Below are 13,207 nucleotides of genomic sequence, written 5' to 3'. Positions count from 1 at the left end.
AGGAAATAACATCCTTTTCCCTCTGTTTTAGGCAGGATTAATCTAGGTTGTACTGTGGTAGCAAACAAGCCCCAAATCACAGAGGCTTATATCTTGATAACTGTTGAAGTTAAAGTAATGGGTATAGCAGGTTCAACATCCTATTGTCTCTGCTTTCATATGTTTGAAATTTTCCATAATAAACATTTTTTATTTAATCTCAAAACAACAAAACAACAAAAATTTGTTTCTTGCTCCTACTACACACCCATCATGGATCAGTCAGCTCTCTACTCCCACTTTGTCCTCGCTGAGAGGCACAGACTAGTGAGCTTCTGCTATCCGGGGTACTGCTGGTTACATGGCGGAGGAAAAGAACCGTGGGAGGAAAAGAACCATGGGGGAGTCGTCTGATGGTGCTTAAGGCTTTTGCCCGGCAAGTGAAACATATCACGCTATCGACATTTCATTGATAAGGCAAGTCACACGGCCACGCTTAACTTCAGTGGCTTAGGAAAATACGGCCCACCTATATGCTCAGTAGAAGGAGACCTGGAAATACTTGGTGAACAGCACTAACGATTACCACAGCTCTGAAGACGTGAATCTAGGAATTAAAGGCCAAAAGGTGCTCTGATACACCATAGTTTTTACCAACGGATTTCAACACCGCCCTGCCAACCCTCGCCGCCCAAATGCTCGGCCTTCTCACTTGTGATAAACCACTCAAAATTATACCAAGACTGGGAGTTCCACAATGTCAGGGACAGTTTATCTGTCTTTACCTCTCCAACACAGAGCACCTGTTTTGTCTTTACCAGGTGCTAAATTCAGATTTGCTGAACTGAAGAGACAGTGGAGACAAGCAGTGTGAACAACCAGGAATTCCCTTACAGAAGCTATTTCTCACCTTTGTTCTTACTTTTAACAAATTCTGTCTTAGGACATTCCCAGGCGGAGCAGGGAGGGGCTGCTGCTTTTCTAGGCCACTGGGTTACTGAGGTGGTCCTAGGTGGCCAGTCTTTCTCGGCCAAGAGCCCTGAGCTTGAACTCACCAATGTCAATCCCGAGATCCTTTCAACCTCGGGATCATCCCACCCAAAAGCCCGCATCTTATAGGTGAGGAAACGGAACCTCCGAGAAAGTAATGATTTCTATTTGCTGTAAGTGTCTACGGCCTGCAGTGCACCCGGCGGTCCCACAGATCTGTCTCTTGCTTCAACAGTGTTTGGGTGGAACACACCCGTAGATGCCCCTTCTGCCAGCCCCCGGCCACCCTCCAACTTCTTTTCCAGTCGCAACCTTTGGAACCAACCAATTAGACATCCTCTGCCCACCTCCCCGGACCAGCCAACACCATTTTTTGAGCTTAGCTCCTTATTGCCGATCAACCATGAGCCCCTGGATTCATCAGAATTATTCCGCCAAGGTGGAGGCCGCCGTCAACCACCTGGTCAACACACATCTGTGGGCGTCCCACACCTACCTCTCCCCGGGCGTCTGTTTCGACTGCGACGATGTGGCTCTGGAGGGCCTGGGCCACTTCTTCCTCGAGTTGGCAGAGGAGAAGCGCAAGGGCACTGAGCATCTGTTGAAGATGCCAAACCAGCTCAGTGGCTGTGCCCTCTTCCAGGATGTGCAGAAGCTGTTCCAAAGATGAGTGAGGTAAAACCCAGACGTCATGGAAGCCACCACGGTCGTGGAGAAGAACCTGAACCCGGTCCTTTGGGATCTGCATGCCCCGGGTTCTGCCACGCAGACTCCCAGCTCTGACTTCCTGGAGAGCTGCAAACTAGATGAGCCGGTGAAACTCATCAAGAAGATGGGCGGCCACCTGACTGACCTCCCGGGCTGGCGGGCCCCAGTTGGGGGCTGGGCGAGGAGCTCTTCAAAAGGCTCACCCTTAAGCACAACTAACTCGGAGCCTCCGGAGCCCAGCAGCCTTTGAGGAGCCCCTCTGCATCACCCTGGTGTCCGGGCTTCTGCCTGAGCCTCTCTCTGCAGCCACTGGGCAGCTTTTTAACCCAAGCCCTGGACCAAATGGAAACAATTAAAATAAAAAGTCTATGACCTAAGTCCCTTCGCTTTAGCATTCTTCAAAATGCCTGTGATTGAACTGACTTCGCAACCCCAGTCTGGTGTTCTCTGTCTGCCATATTGTATCCAGCCACGCTGTAAATTGCCACGTGTTCAGCAAATGTAAAATTAACAGAGAGAGAGAGAGAGAGAGAGAGAGAGAGAGAGAGAGAGAGTTGTTTGTATAATGCAGGCAATTCTGCCTGCTATTCCACTCAATGAAGGGCTATGAATCTGCTGTTCCCGGTGGGTCTTGGTTCCCGCCTCCTTCTCATTGTGTAAGAACTAGTCAGGCTTTGTGTAGCTCTAGCACAGCCCCTAGACGCAGGCCAATCCTTCATCTGGGGCTCCACTGAAGAGACAGTATTCTGTCCCAACACTGGAGGGGAAGCTGGTCTTGTTGCACTTAGTGAGAAATAGTGTCATGGTCTCTACCACGGCAACTTCTGACTGGATTTCCAAGGGTCATTTGGATCATCCTCTCAGTCTTTAGAACCTGAGTTGGGTGTGATGTGCTCTACTGTGATCATTGCCAGCACAGGGTATGGGCTGCCAGGAAAGAACCCATTCAGAACAGCACATGTGTTCAATTACCCCTTGGTGAGCTCTCACTGGAGCATCTTATGGGCAAGGGAGTGTGGAGAGAATGAAACCTTGAACAAACCTATACATCACTGGACTATAAAAATCATTAAAATATTGACAGATTTAAAGCCTTAATGACCCAGCAAAGATGGGAAATACGCTTAAGTGCAGATCTCAGTCATTAAAAATACATTTTGCATGCCACATTTACCTCCCTTGAAAATGGGGGGAAAATACATTTAGGGCGAGATTGCCACAGCTCCCCGAGAGGGTGGGTTAGAAAAGCGAGTGACAATTCTCATCAAGTGCCCAATGAGGTGAAAGCTCTCAGGAGCTGGGGTGGTCTTTCTGTGGAGGCTGGTGGCTCTGTCACCATCAAAGCTGCAGCCAATTCACCACTCCAGAGACTCCTGAACTGTGCAAGATGCAGGCAGCACTTTCCCGAGAGACATCAGCTCACAGGGAAAGATGCCAGAAAGGGTCTGGCTTGGCAAAAGCATCAAGAGGTAAGGCAGCTGGAGAAAGGTATATGGCAAGACACACTTAGCAACTGGAGCAACTTACCAGAGACACCAAATTAGTCTCCTTCCAAAGCATGTTTCTTTTTTCTTACCAGAACTTAGTTTCTGTATTAGTTTGCTAGGGCTACTGTAACAAAGTACCAGAGACTGGTGGCTTAAACAACAGACATTTATTTTCTCACTATAATGGAGGCTAGAAGTCCAAGGTCAAGGTGCGGGCAGGGTTGGTTTCCTCTGAGGCCTCTCTCCTTGCCTTGCAGACAACCGCCTTCTCCCTGTGTCTTCACATCACCTTCCCTCTGCCTGTCTGTGTCCAGATCTCTTTTTATAAGGACACTAGTTGTGTTGGATTAGGGCCCATCCTAAAGACCTCATTTTAACTTAATTACCTCTTTAAAGACCCGGTTTCCAAATTGGTCACATTCTAAGGAACTGGGGGTTAGGACTTCAACATATAAATTTAGCGGGACACAAGTCAAACCATAACAGTTGCTAAATGATTATAATACCTCCAAAAGGAGGCTTGGGGAACAGTTGTTTTGTTTTACAGAGAAAAGTAAAAGTTCATAGCGTATGGAGTGGCTTCTGCCTTTTTAAGTTATTTGATTCAGTGAAACTCCAACTCACAAGGACTCCCATCGGCAGGGACAGTGAGGAGGAAATGGCCGGGCCGTTAGCCACGAACCAGTTTAGTGATCTTCAGCTAATAACACACCCCTCCCAAACCTCAGTTTCCTCTTCTGTGAAACAAAGGAGTTAAGTGGGGAGCTGGATGTGGTGACTGGCACCCAACCCACTTCTTCGAGCTGTCCTGTGCGGTAGAGACAAGAAAGCGGAAAACTGCACTTCTCAGATTCCTTTCCAGCTAGAGTTCTGGTTATGAATCAGGTTCCCCCCAATAAGATGCTGTGGTATGAGACTGGGGGACAAAAATGAAGGGAGACCGCCTTCCTGTTGCTGTTTCTACCGGCCTGGCCAATCAACTGAATGGAAAGGAGGTGTGGAGGCTGGAGTTAGCACTCCAGCATCCCACGCCCCCGCTGAGGGCACCAGAACAGTTGTGGGGATGCGGCCGCAGCAGGGGAGTACCCCAGGAGTCTCTCCCGAAGACATGCTGGCAAAATATGAAAAACGTGCACAGGTGTGTTCACTGCTGCACTGTTGTAACAGCAAAGGACTAGTTACAACCCCAGTGGCCGTGAATAGGAAACTGGTTGAATAAACTACTATATCCACACACATGATGGAACGTTCTGCAGCTCTGTAAAGGAAGAAAAAATATTTCCAAACACTGCTGTGGAGTCATCTTCAGGACGTATAGTTGAACGAAAAAAGCAAAGTGGACAAAAAGGTATACTGTTTAGAAAGTGGGATGGGGTGGGTAGCGATGTATATTTAAAAGAAATCTTGGAAGAATAAAAAACAAAAAAGAAGGAGTCCTAAAGACCTCCTTTAACGCTAAAAATAGTGTGACTAAGATGTCAGGTCCTGACCTCTGGTAGTGAATGTAGAAACACAGGGACAAGCGCCCTGGCCTGTTTCTCCCACCCAGTTAGGTGAGAGGTGAGAAGGAAGCCTGCGGGAGGGAAATGAGCATTGGCTGAGCATCTGTCATTTATAGCACCTGGGCCAGGCGCTTCAAATGTATTTTCTCCTTTAATCGTTTACAGTTTCACTTTGAGGTCGGTATTTTTATTACCCCCATTTTATAGATAAGGAAAGGAGAGCCAAGAGAAGTTAAGCAACTTGACCAAATTCAGGAAGCAAGTAAAGTGCCAGAAATAGGGCTTTACACCCAGGCCTTCGGGATCCCAGCTATAGATTCTCTCTCTTGCTGGGTCCTGGATGGAGCTCTTAGGCTGTGGCCACAGGGAGGTAATGCTTCCCTAGGACCCCGGTTTCTGTCTCCTTCCTTCACGCCCTCCCAGAGAGAGGCACCAGGCCTGGCTGCAAGGGAGGGTCCGGGGGAGGGAGGGAGTGCCTCTAAGCCACTGGCTTTCAATTTGATTGCATATGAAAATCACCTGAGGTGCTTTCAAAATTACTGATGCTTGGGTCCTACTCTCAGAGATTCTGGTTTAATACGTATGGGTTGCAGCCTAGGCACGGGGTTTTTAGAAGCTCCCCAGGTAATCCTAATGTGCAGCAAAGTTTGAGAACCAGGGCTCTGAGCTCTTGCTGTTTTCATGTGTAGTAATGTCCAGAATCATTAGCATCACCTGGGCATTTGTTAGAACTGAGCGCTCTCTGGGCCCACACTGGACCTACTGAATCAGAAACTTGTGGGGAGGGGGGAGTGAAGGGAAGGGGGGAGTGAAGGGAAGGGGGCCAGTGATCTGTATTTCCACAAGCCTTCCACTCAATTCTCTGTGCCCTAAAGCTTGAGAATCACCGCTCTAAGCAGCAAGCTAGAGACAGATCCTCAGGCGCCACGGTTTGCTTTGTCAACTGTCACACAATCGCTATGTTATTACCAAGTAAGATAAATTTGATGGTCCCAGGCAATGAGACTGTGCAGGTTTTTCCCCCAAGAACAAAACTTCAAGGCATGTGAGAATGCTTTTCAATGAGATTTGGAATCAACTGGAACTCAGGGTAGCTTCTGAGAAGGGGAGCAGCATTATCAAAATATGACGCTACTCAGCTACTGTGAACCAAAAGCTGCCAAAGCGAGTGTCAGCAGCCGAGGGAGAACATGGCCCTCAGGGGCAGACGGACCAGGCTGGACGGCCGAGGTCACCCAGCACATGGCAACCTCACCTGCCAAGGCTTCTCCACCTGAATGGTGTATTAATTTCCTAGGGCTGCTGTAACAAATTAATAAACTTCATGACTTAAAACAACAGACTTCTATTCTTTCACTGTTCTGGAGGACAGGAGTCTGAAATCAAGGTATCGGCAGGGCTGGCTCCTCCTGGAAGGTTTAAGAGAGAATCTGTTCCATGCTTCTCTCCTGGCTTCTCGTCGCGGCGGGCAACCCTTGGGGTTCCTTCGTTTGTAGACAAATTGCTCCAATCTCTGCCTCTGTCTTCACATGACCTTCCCCTCTGGGTCTCAAATTTTCCCTCTCCTTTCTCTTATAAGGACCATCACTGGATTCAGGGGCCACCCTAAGTCCAGGATGATCTTATCTCAAAATCCTTCACTTAGTCACATCTGCAAAGATTGTTTCCAAATAAGGTCACACTCACAGGTGTGTGTGTGGGGTGGTTACGTTAGGATTTGAATGTGTCTTTGTGGGGCTGCAATTCAACCCACTACAAATGGGAAACAAATTCCGCTTTCTCACAGCAGCCTTCCCTAAGGCTGATTCTGAGCAGAGAGATTACCTGAGGAACCTCTGTTTCCCTCAGGGCAAACGTGGTGGGCCTGGAGTTCAGCACTACTGACTGTCTGCACAGAGTTCTCCATCAGACAGTTGCTTTCTTGCGAGCTCACCAAGGCCTTGTCGCAGAGCCGAGATCTCTCTGTGCTACTGCATAAAGGAGGAACTGAGGCTCAGGGACTTGCCGAGCTCCCAGAGCTGGAAGGGGTGGTCCCCCAACTCTAACTGCGCTGCCCCTTCTGTTGGCATCAGCTGCTGTCAGGAGTCGTGACTTAGGCCGATTGTCTTCAGCAAAGTAGGGGGCTGGGGATTTCTTACCTGAGACCAGTGGTGTAATCAAGATCCAGCCTTGGGACTTCCCTGGTGGTCCAGCAGTTAAGACTCTGCCCTTCCACTGTAGGGGGCGCAGGTTCGGTCCCTGTCCGGGAACTAAGATCCCACGTGCCCCGTGGTATGGACAAAAAGTTAAAAAAAAAAAAAAGATTCAGTCTCGTGCCAGCCAGCTTATCACCAGAAGCTCCTGGCAGACGGTCTGGTCACTTCTTTCTCTCTCTCAGTTTCCCATGACCTCCTTCAATGCCAGTTCTACAAACACAGAGAGCCTTGTGCCTGTCAGGCCCTTGGCCTCTGGGAGGAACTCAGTAAATGTGAATAGAATGATTTTTTTGTTTGTTTTTGGCTCCAGCTCAGCAGGAAACCTGTTTGATATACATAGTCGAATAAAATACACCTATTTCCATGAACTTAACCATCCAGGGGACCCACAGACACACTCTGATGTACAGTGAAGCAGAAGCAGTGGGTTCTGACACCAGTCTCCCTGCTCTTGTCAACTCAAAAATGGATGAAAATCTGTAACCAAGCAGCCAGGAGACTGGCGTGGGTGCTGTTACCTTCAGGTCTGATTTTCCATGGGTTCCGTGTGGTCTGGTCAGGGATGTGTTAGCTTCATCTTTAGGGCCTTCCTTACTGAGCCCAGCAGTCTCAGGTTTGCTTGCTCACCTTAGCCACGGCTGCTGCAGCCTCTTCTAGGAATTCAGAGTCACGTGCGGCCTGAACGACCCCGGCCTCTCCCAGCTCAGGACTCCTGCCTTCCTGTCCTCCGTTGCCAGCTCTCAGCCCTTGGGTTTCCAGCCATCAGCGTGACTATCCCACCATCACGTTAAACTCTGCAATTAAAAAATCAACCTATCTTCCCCTTCTGAATAGTTCCCCTTTCTAACTTTTTCCATCTGCTTAATGGCACCACCTGGAAAGCAGACATCACTGCTCGGCCCTCTCCTCCCCTCTCCCCGCTATAGTCAAATCTCCTACCACAGGACAGGAGGTGGGGTACAGAGGTGGGTAGACAAGGAAGGGAACAAACATTTTTGAGCACTCACCACGATGAGACAGGCCAGGGGCTGGATGCTAGCTCACGGATCTTCTCAGTAATCCGGTGAGGTGGGGACAGTGTTACTGCCCTAATTTCACAGGTGAAAAACCGAGGCTCAGAACGATTCCGGGTCTTGGGGCCACGCAGCGGTGAGGTGATCAGACCCGGCCCGTGCTCTTGGCACTCTGCAGTGATGCTCAGCCTGATTTATGCTTCCTCTCGTGACTCCCTAACTGCTGCTTCTCTCCTGCTTTTGCCAGCGCTGCCTAGTCCGGGCCTTTACCATCTCCTTCCTGAATAGCAGTGACAGCTTCCCAGCTATTCTCTGCATCTACTTTTTTCTGCAGCAATCTGCCTGTGTCCAACGCTTTCTATTTCTTTCACGTCTCCCATAGTGCCTGGTCCAGGAGTGGATGTGGGGTAGACACTCAGCATATCTTGTAATAGAATGCTCTGGGCCTGGTGCAACAGGAAACTTATTTTCTAGCACCTAAATATGAGTCTTGATTAGGCTAGGCACCACCTGCTGGTACCTTGAGAGGTGCAGACTAGGTTAGTAATGCAGTTGACTTGTTACCATTCTTAGTAACGAAGGATGAGGATGGAACTTACACGGAACAGTATGGAGATTCCTTAAAAAACTAAAAATAGAGTTGCCGTATGATCCAGTGATCCCACTCCTGGGCATATATCCAGAGAAAAACTCTAATTTGAAAAGATACATGCACCCCAATGTTCACAGCAGCACTATTTACACTAGCCAAGACATGGAAGCAACCTAAATGTCCATCAACAGATGAATGGATAAAGAAGATGTGATATATAAATATACAATGGAATATTACTCAGCCGTAGAAGAGAATGAAATAATGCCATTTGCAGCAACATGGATGGACCTAGAGATTATCACACTAAGTGAAGTCGGACAGAGAAAGACAAACGTCATATGATATCACTTATATGTGGAATCTAAAAAAATGATACAAATGATCTTATTTATGAAATAGAAATAGACTCACAGACATAGAACACAAAGATGGTTATCAAAGGGGAAGGGGGGAGACAAATTAGAAGTTTGTGATTAACATATAAACAATACTATATATAAAATAGATAAACAATAAGGATCTACTGTATAGCACAGGAAACTGTATTCAATATCTTGTAATAACCTATAATGGAAAAGAATCTGGAAAAGAATATATATGTGTGTGTGTGTGTGTGTATGTGTGTGTATATATATATACTGAATCACTTTGCTGTACACCTGAAACTAACAAAATATTGTAAATTAACTATACTTCAATTTAAAAAATGGTTAAAAAAAAAGATGTACATTTCAGAGGGGAATGGATTTTATAGAGATGAGTTCTATGTGCTTATCTGATGTAATCAGGAACGTGTACAAGCTTGCATCATATATATTCTGTTTACCAACCTGGGTGTAGACAGAAGAGTATGGTGTTAGGAGGTCCCAGTGAAATATGGTAGATATCCTGCACTAGTGACCACTTGCCAGTTACCAGACACGAAAACCACACCTGATCCTTCTTCTTTGCATGAGAGTGTCACTGCCGGGGTCCACCCTCCCGACCACTAAGCAATTAAAAATATTTTGATAAATGAGCCCATTCCATTTCCTATCACTATTCACCATCATCTGACTTACCTGTCATACCACACAGCAAAGCTGTATTTTATATGAAAATCTAGTCAAATAACAAGGGCGCTAGACCCAGCCTTTCAAATTCCTTCTCACTGAGAGCGAGTTAGTACAAACTTTTTGTAGGGTAATTTGGAAATAGTGATTAAAATTTAAACACAAATATCCTTTGACCTAACAGTTCCACTCCTAGGATTCCCCCCCAACCCCAGCCCCATGGATAATAATGACAACAACAAAAACAAAACCAAGCCAAAACAAAAATACACCCGTGTGTGTAAACATTTCTTTCAGCATTATTTGTAAGAGCATAGGATTAGACACAATTAAAATGTTCTTTAATAGATGATGGTTAAATAAATTCTGATACATCCAAAAATGAAATTTTATGAAGTCATGAGAAAGAATGAGGTAAATTTTTACGTGATAATATTGAATAAGGAATATGCTACAAGACACATTAAGTGTAAAAGGTGCAGAGGAGTGGGTATAGCGTGTATAGCAGGTGTAGTATGTAGTATGCTTCCTTGTACGTAAAAAGGATATCAAAGCATTCACTTACTTATTCAAATTAAATTACTGGTAAGTGCCTCTTTCTCCATGTATTTACTTCTATTGAGTTTATTATAGATTTTTGAAGACTTATCATGTAACTTACCTTGTTCTAAGAAGCCCTGGTGCCATCATCTCTGAATCAAAATGACGAGAAAGGGGATTAAGATCTAGCTGCCTCCTTATACCCCCAAGGAAAAGATGGAATAGATTGGGTCTCATCTCATCTCTTCATTAGCCTCCTCACTGAAATATCCTGCTCCTTTTAAGCTGGTATTGGTGGGTTCTTGGGGGTGGGTTCATGTAAGTGTCCTTTTGAAAAATCTATACTACTGAGCCTGGTGCTGGTCTCTTAAGCCATCTGTGGAAATGAAAAGCAGAGTTGGGTTCTGATTTTCATCCAGTAGTGTAAAGTAAGGGGTGAACACTGGAGATTATACATAAAAAAAATCCCACCTATGTTTCCAGGGCATTTCCAGACTAACAGTATGGTGGAGGCAGCTGGACGAGAGCATTCGGGACCACAGGATTCAGCTCCATACATTTAACCTTGGAATAGTAATGGGATGAAAAGTATATGCTCATGAGGAATGTCAAATAGTTCCTGGTGTCTTGGGTTTGGTACTTTAACTCTCTCAAGGCAGTAGAATATAGTGGGTAAGAGCAAGTCTCTGCAGCCGGATTCCAGGGTTTGGAACTGGTGATGCCATTTATTAGCTATTTGACCTTGAATAAGTTACTCTCTGGTCTTAGTTTTCTAATCTATAAAATGGGCATAATTCTAGCACCTACTGCCTAAGGTTTTCATGATGATTAAAAAAGTAAACACAGGCAAAATACATACCAAGTACTTAACCAATGTTACTACATCCTTAAAAGCTAATCTATTTCAGAAAAAAAATCATAGTTCTGCACAGTAAGCATTAAAAGCTTCAAACTCCTCACTGCCCGTCCCCTATCCAAGCTCCCCGAGGCCATGAACTAAAATAACAGACTTGATCTTTGTCTCCTAAATTCAACAGAGCAGTAATATTCCTAAGCAGTGTTGTCTACTGCAATGCAAATTAATGTAAACTATTCACTTTATCTCAAAATCATTTTAGAATCCCACAGTCATTAATTTCAAACCCAGACTTGCCTTTGTACATAATTATTAGTTCTTCTCTCAGGAGTCGGGACTGTAGCACTTTCATTTACAAAAAGTTTAGGTGCCCGCCTTGGTGGTGGTGGTGACAGCAGCGGTGGTGTCTGAAAGAGTCCAACAGAGCACTTGAGTTGATGTGTTAGAAATTCCCATTTGCTGCTGCAGAAAAGAGATACCATCTCAATGGAGTTTCTAGGCTGAGTGTATGGAAGTTTCCCTACCTTGGTGGCAGGACCGGGGGGTCCAGAAAAGGAGGTCGCTGTAGGATCCTGAGCAAGCCCTCACCTGTCTGGACCTGAGTTTCATCATCTTTAAAACAAAGAGATTGAATTAAATGGTGTAGTGGTTCTTTCCAGTCCAAAGACCCTGCGTAGATATGAACCCTGTCTTAGGAAGCTGGGCTCTTTTTTTTTAAACTATACTAAAATAATCCCCTCTGACCCCAAAATTGCCACCACACACGTAAATATACAGACACGGTGAAATAATAATAACAGCTCCCATTTATTGAGTGCTCAGTGCCAAGTGCTTTATATACATCATTACACGAAAGCTCACAATAAACTTTTGAGGTAGCTATTAATTTTTCAGAAACCCAGAGAGGCCACGGTGAAGGCCAAAGTGGGAGCCTAGATTCTTCTCTGTAAAAGAGGAACCTGAGCTGGATGACTGAGGCCCCTTCCAGCTCTAGACCATTCTATATGTCTAGATTCATCGCATTCTCAAGCCTCCCAAGTCAGCCACACTTGAGGTGGTAGTCCTAGGACTGGGCAACTCCTGTGGGGCTCTTCCTGAGGTACAAAGTGTGAATCGGCACCATCATCCTTGGATTTCTACTTTTTGAATCTGTTTTGTGTTGGCCGTGCTGGTTTTACGAAGCAGCACAAAAGGAGCTCTCTTAGGGCCCTTGAGAGCCTCTACGGCAGACAGAGGTGCTATGCTGTACATTTGATTCCAAACCGCCTCCCTTCGTCTCAAAAACTCAGCCCCCTCCAGTTTCACTCAGGAGAGAGATTCCGTTGAGTTCCCCTCCTGTGGGTTTTCAGCCTGTGTCAGGCCGCTGGGCAAGGCTGAACCAGAGCTCAGAGTGACGTGACCTCACTTTCGGTGTCTGGTTTCAAAGCACATATTTAAGTCTCTGATTCTACTGCAGCTGTACATTTTCTGAGCCTTTATCTTCCATCCCTGCCTTAAGCATTTCGATCTACCCAGCCAAGCTCCCTCCCTCTCCCTCACACACATATTCTCATTCGTTCTTGATCTCTTTGAAAATATTTCATAGTGGAAAATAAACACATCAAAATTAAGACGGTTCCCTGTGACAAGGAAGCATACACAGAAGTGAAACCAGAGTTCTTAAAACCTCAGTCGTTAAGAAATGTCTTTGGAACCATCCTCCTCTTTACAGGGCTGAGAGCTACAATAAATAGAACTCATCAGAGACTCAGACATACTCAGAATGAGAAACGCACATATTATTACGAGCAGCTGCATTCGTCTGAGTTCTTGGAGGGATGTGGGGGAAGACTGCATTCATTCACTGCTCTGGAAAAGCTTGATGCCATCAGCACCCAAAGGAGCAAGTTCCCAGCGCCGAGTGTGGTACCCACCAGACAGGAGCATCCGCAACAGCGGGTCCAGCCTCTCCAGGGAGCTGGGGGCACTGGGCCTCCTTACCCAACAGCTGGGGCAGCAAGGGGCCGGACACAACCTGTCAGAGGTGGGCGGGGCCGTGTGGGCGGACTTCCTGAGCAGCTCCCCACCCTGCCCCCGTTTCCCCCTCCTCCCCGCCCCCCAAATCCTCCAAAGAAAAGAGTTAAGGGCCCGAAGTCTGTGGCCTGCCCTGGGGGTTGGAGAGGGGCAGGGCCCAGCCAGGCACCTGCAGTCCCCTCACCAGCCCCTCAGGGACTAAAATCCTGCCATCTGCGAAAGGAAGGCACTACTTTATTTCCAGTTGGGCCATTCCTTGGGTGCGGCTTTCCTTTTG

At 46.5% G+C, this 13,207-nt stretch overlaps 1 pseudogene; it reads left to right on the top strand.

Annotated features, from left to right (window-relative positions):
- Window positions 1-1,372: 1,372 nt before the first annotated feature.
- LOC137754393 (ferritin light chain pseudogene) lies at window positions 1,373-1,896 on the top strand (annotated as a pseudogene).
- Window positions 1,897-13,207: the final 11,311 nt, after the last annotated feature.

This window comes from Eschrichtius robustus, chromosome 1, assembly GCF_028021215.1.
Source record: "Eschrichtius robustus isolate mEscRob2 chromosome 1, mEscRob2.pri, whole genome shotgun sequence".
Classification (NCBI taxonomy): Eukaryota; Metazoa; Chordata; class Mammalia; order Artiodactyla; family Eschrichtiidae; genus Eschrichtius; species Eschrichtius robustus.
The sequence above is the reverse complement of the archived record's forward strand: the minus strand, read 5'-3'. Positions and strand labels throughout refer to the sequence as shown.